The following is a 4,967-nucleotide window of genomic DNA, read 5'->3' as shown; positions in this document are numbered from 1 at the left end:
AGATGGCTTAGTTAAATTAGTTTTCATTTGATACAGAGCATCAAATCTTTCCATTGAGATTAGACTTCACCAAGTAACCTGCATTTCTAGACACATAAAGTGTTTAAAGATAGTTATTGTGGAAACATTTCAACATAATTGAAAATTATAGTTGACGATCCGTTCATTGGCCTTTGTAGTCAAAGTTAAACTGTTAAGTTGTTACGACGCAAGTATGCCTAAATGTTAGTAATCCCTAGTAAGTCGGTATCACGGTAGAGGTGGACATACAGTAATCATAGAAACATCAAAGGAAGGTAGCCTCTTCTTGTATTATGCAGCACCAAACTAGTAACGTTCAAGCTTTTCTACAGATTCAGAGCTGCTTCCTGAAAATAAGTTTGGTCCAGCCAGAAGGACCTCTTGTAGTTCACCTTGCGCAGAAAGAGGGATGAACTTCCAAAAGGAGAAACATGAGTTTTCAACTTTCTTTAAAAATCTTGTTTGTAGACTGCATGACAAGCATTTAGAGGCCATGAGTCTGCTTTCAACCAGACAGAAATGCCTTGCTTCAAGGGAAAACTGTGTGTGCTATCTAGTGCACCTACTAAAAGTCCATGGGAGTGAGAGTCTAGAAAGAAAGAAAAAGGGCATCTCTCTCTTTCCGCCACTCAAGATGCCGAAAGGAAAGAAGGCCAAGGGGAAGAAGGTGGCTCCGGCCCCTTCTGTGATGAAGAAGCAGGAGGCCAAGAAAGTGGTGAATCCCATTTGAGAAAAGGCCTAAGAATTGCGGCATTGGACAGGACATCCAACCCAAAAGGGACCTCACCCACCTTGTGAAATGGCCCCGCCATAACAGGTTGCAGCAGCAGAGAGCCATCCTCTGTAAGCGACTGAAAGTGCCTCCTGCGATTAACCAGTTCACCCAGGCCCTGGACTGCCAAACAGCTACTCAGCTGCTTAAGCTGGCCCACAAGTACAGACTAAAGACAAAGCAAGAGAAGAAGCAGAGGCTGTTGGCCCCAGCTAAGAAGAAAGCTGCCCCCAAAGCGGACGTCCCCACTAAGAGACCACCTGTCCTTCGAGCAGGAGTTAACACCGTCACCACCTTGGTGGAGAATATGAAAGCTCAGCTGGTGGTGACTGCACACGACATGGATCCCATCGAGCTGGTTGTCTTTCTGCCTGTCCTGTATCATAAAATGGGGGTCCCTTACTGCATTATCAAGGGGAGGCAAGATTGGGACGTCTAGTCTACAGGAAGACCTGCACCAAAGCTCAAAAAGGCAAAGGCTAAAGAAATTCCCACTAAACTGGGTTAAATGTACACTGTTGAGTTTTTTGTACATAAAAATAATTAAAATAATATAAATTTTCCTTAAAAAGCTAAGGCATACCAAGCCCTAGGCATTCCAGTGGGTTCCGATATAAGGATGCTCTTATAGTAACTGTAATCTATTGCATTGCATTTATTTGTAAATTTGCAATTATATATGTCAATCTTTTCTTAGACTAAAATGCTTCTTAAGAGTGCAGGCTTTGAGGCCAGGTGCAGCGGCTCACACCTGTAATCCCAGCACTTTAGGAGGCTGAGGCAGGTGGATCACGAGGTCAGGAGTTTGTTACCAGCCTGGCCAACATGGTGAAACCCCATCTCTACTAAAAATCCAAAAATTAGCCAGGCGTGGTGGCGGGCACCTGTAATCCCAGCTACTTGGGAGGCTGAGGCAGGGAATTGCTTGAACCTGGGAGGCGGAGGTTGTAGTAAGCTGAGATCATGCCACGGCACTCCATCCTGGGCGACAGAGCAAGACTTCATCTCAAAAAAAAAAAAAAAAAAGAGGGCATGCTTCAGACCCAGATGCCAAGTATTTCTATGTTAGGCCTGTCATTGGCTATGAGGGAGATCAGGAAAATCTGTGCAAGCTACTTCCTATTTCTGTTCCTCGGTTTCCTCACCTTTAGATGGTCAATAACAGTAACTCCTTCATACAGTTGTTGTGAGGATTAAAGGAATCAATACAAGTATTTAATAACACCTAGCACACAATGAGCATTCACTAAATTTAGATAATATTCTCACTTTTACTAAATTGCAAATTCTGTAAGTGCAGAATTATCATTTACAACTCTCTCTACTGCAGTGTTTAATACAGTGTCTTGTACCAAGTAAACTAAACTACCTTCCCTCACTGCTTCACCTAACTCTGATTCATACTTCAGACTCAGAAAGACCTGTCCTGATTGCAGGGACACAGAAACCCCTTCTATATGTTCCAATAGTACGTGATGCCTGTCACACTTAACTTGATTACTTGTTTTTTTAATCTTCCTTACTAATGTATAAGCATCAGGAGAAATCATTTATCTGTTGATTCACCATTGTATCATTAACAAATATCTTAGTGTCTAATACATGAGTGGTAGTCAATAAATATTTGTTGAATTATTGAAATCATTAAACAGAGCAGACCCAGTTGCCTAGATGCTAGTTGCTCATATTCATAATTTTTTTATTTTTAATTTTTGAATACATAATAGTTGTACATATTTTGGGGTACATGTGAAATTTTGATATAAGCACATAACACATACAACACGTAACGATCAAATCAGGGTACTGGGATGCCCATCACCTCAAGCATTTATCATTTCTTTGCGTCAGGAACATTCCAATTCCGATCTTCCAGTTATTTTGAAATACACAATAAATTACTGTTAACTATGTTTACCCTATTGAGCTACTGAACATTACATCTTATTCCTTCTATCTAAATGTCTTTTTGTACCTGTTAACAATTCTTTCTTTATCTCCCCAACCACTACCCTTCCACACTCCGATAACCACAATTCTACTCTCTATTTCCATAAGATCATTGTTTTACTTCCCAAATGTGAGTGAGAACATGCAACGTTTGTCCTTCTGTGCCTGGCTTATTTCATCACTTCACAAAATATCCTCCAGTTCCATTCACATTGTTGCAAATGACATGATTTCATTCTTTGTATGGCTGAAGAATATTCCATTCTCTATATATGTACCACATTTCATTTACTCATTCAACTGCTGGCGGACACTTAGATTGATTCCACATCTTGGCTATCGTGAACAATGCTGCAATAAACATGGAAGTCCAGACACCTCTTCAATAGACTGATTGCTTTTCTTTTGTGTATATCCCCAGTGGGATTTTTGGATCATATGGCAGGTCTATTTTTAGTTTTTTGAGGAACCTCCAAACCATTCTCCATAGTGGTTGTACTAATTTAATTCCCACCAACAGTGTACAATGGTTCCCCTTCCTCCACATCGTTGCCAGCATCCCTTATTGCCTGTCTTTTTGATAAAAGCCATTTTAAGTGGGATGAGATGATAGCTCATGAGTATTTTTATTTGAATTTCTCTGATGATTAGCGATGTTGAACATTTTTTAAATACCTGTTGGCCATTTGTGTCTCTTCTTTTGAGAAATGTCTGTTGAGATCTTTTGCCTATTTTAAAATCAGATTATTTGTTTTTTTGTTTTTGAGTTGTTTGGACTCTTTATATATTCTGGTTACTAATCACTTGTCAGTTCGATAAACTGCAAATATTTTCTCCCACTCCGTGGGCTTTCTCTTCACCTTGTTGATTGTTTCCTTTGCTAATTAAAAAAAAAAAAATGAATTAAGGCTGGGCACAGTGGTTCACGCCTGTAATCCCAGGACTTTTGGAGGCCAAGGCAGGTGGATCATGAGGTCAAGGGATCAAGATCATCCTGGTCAACATGGTGAAACCCCGTCTCTACTAAAAATACAAAAATTAGCTGGGCATGGTGGCACACATCTGTAATCTCAACTACTCAGGAGGCTGAGGCAGAAGAATCGCTTGAACCTGGGAGGCGGAGTTTGCAGTGAGCCGAGATTGCACCACTGCACTCCGGCCTGGGGGACAGAGTGAGACTCTGGTCTCAAAAAAATAAATAAATAAATAAAAAAGAAAAACTTACCTGTTAACTGAGTAAATTTAAAGAGAAGCAGTGAACAATTCATATTTGCACACTTAGCAATATTTTCTACAAATACGAAAATTAGCCACTTTCATGTCATTAAGAAATCAGGAATGTGTATAAATGAAAGCAAAGATCACTGTGAAACAAAAGCTCTAATCTCTACTTGTTCTGCCTTAAAGCCTTTTCCTTCAACTCTTGAAAAGCCCTTTCGTTTTTTCCCTCACCCTGATTACAGGTAAAACATGACAATCAGTCTTGCTTTGTGCTCCATCCTGTACTCGAAGCAGAAAGACTCCACTGCTCCTTTGATATCAGCCATCCCTTGAGATTACTCCTCCTCAACAATGCGGCTCTTGCCTTGAGAACCGCCTTCAAAATCTTTATTCCTTTGTTAGTGATAATTCCTTGTAGGATGTGATTTTTCTTAATGCTAGCTAGGATTGTGGTCTGGGTATTGCAGTATTTTGAAATTAAAATTGTGCTGAAGGGAGATTTATTTTCTTAACAGACATCTTTCTACAGTGGAAATACTTTTCCTTTTGAAAAATGAGTATATGACCTTATAAAGACTCAAAGTTAACACCAAAATACTAATTGCACAGACATTTCTCTGAGATTGATAGACTGACCATATTTTGTTAAGGTAAGAAATCCAAATAAAAGTACATGTTAGCAACTCTACAATTATAGATGACTGTAAATATTATTCATTGCTACAGTAATACTTTGAAATGTATACTATATACCAGACTCTTATCTATTATAGTTTTATAAATAATACTGTATTATATACATAAAATGACAGCCAAGTTATGTTCTTTCAGTAGGTTTAGCTTGTTGCTTCTCTGTTTATTTTCTATAAAATTGTTATTGATTTTTATAATCATACCTTGATACAATCTAACTAAAATAAATACAGTAAGTCACCCAGTCTCCCGGACAAATAACTTCTCACTTGTGTAGTTTCTAGTCATCATTTCCTTAATTTTTTTTCAG

General features: G+C 38.9%; 1 pseudogene; it reads left to right on the top strand.

Moving 5' to 3' along the window:
- Positions 1-655: 655 nt before the first annotated feature.
- LOC129480368 (large ribosomal subunit protein eL8-like) lies at positions 656-1,301 on the top strand (annotated as a pseudogene).
- Positions 1,302-4,967: the final 3,666 nt, after the last annotated feature.

The sequence above is a fragment of the Symphalangus syndactylus genome, chromosome 4, assembly GCF_028878055.3.
Source record: "Symphalangus syndactylus isolate Jambi chromosome 4, NHGRI_mSymSyn1-v2.1_pri, whole genome shotgun sequence".
NCBI lineage: Eukaryota > Metazoa > Chordata > Mammalia > Primates > Hylobatidae > Symphalangus > Symphalangus syndactylus.
The sequence above is the reverse complement of the archived record's forward strand: the minus strand, read 5'-3'. Positions and strand labels throughout refer to the sequence as shown.